This window comes from Myotis davidii, unplaced genomic scaffold (genome assembly GCF_000327345.1).
Source record: "Myotis davidii unplaced genomic scaffold, ASM32734v1 scaffold142, whole genome shotgun sequence".
NCBI classification, from domain to species: Eukaryota; Metazoa; Chordata; class Mammalia; order Chiroptera; family Vespertilionidae; genus Myotis; species Myotis davidii.
The window spans coordinates 1,266,282-1,266,677 of NW_006294400.1; positions in this window are offsets into that span (position 1 = coordinate 1,266,282).

Below are 396 nucleotides of genomic sequence, written 5' to 3' on the forward strand. Positions count from 1 at the left end.
GCGTGAAACAGGCTCTCAATGCCTTGTCGGGCTCACAATAAACGAGGCACATGCACAGCCTCAAGTGTGTGTTTTATAATAAGAAAAGGTCATGAGAACAGTGTCCAAAGTAAAGGTTAGTGTTCAATGAAGAGAGACGGAGAAGATCAATCATATGGTATACTGAAAGGTGATAAGTACTAAGGAGAGAAAACAAAGCGGAGAGCAAGGGGTAGGGAATACTGAGGTTTGTGTCATTTTTATTGGTGTAATAGGAAAGACTACAGGATTTTACCTTGATATTTGACAGAGCAAAAACGTAAGAAATCCATGTTTGAGGTGTGCAATAAGCTTTAAGACCTAATTGCATCTGTTCATTCATTACAAATAAGTAAGTTGACATTTTCTGTCTTTGCC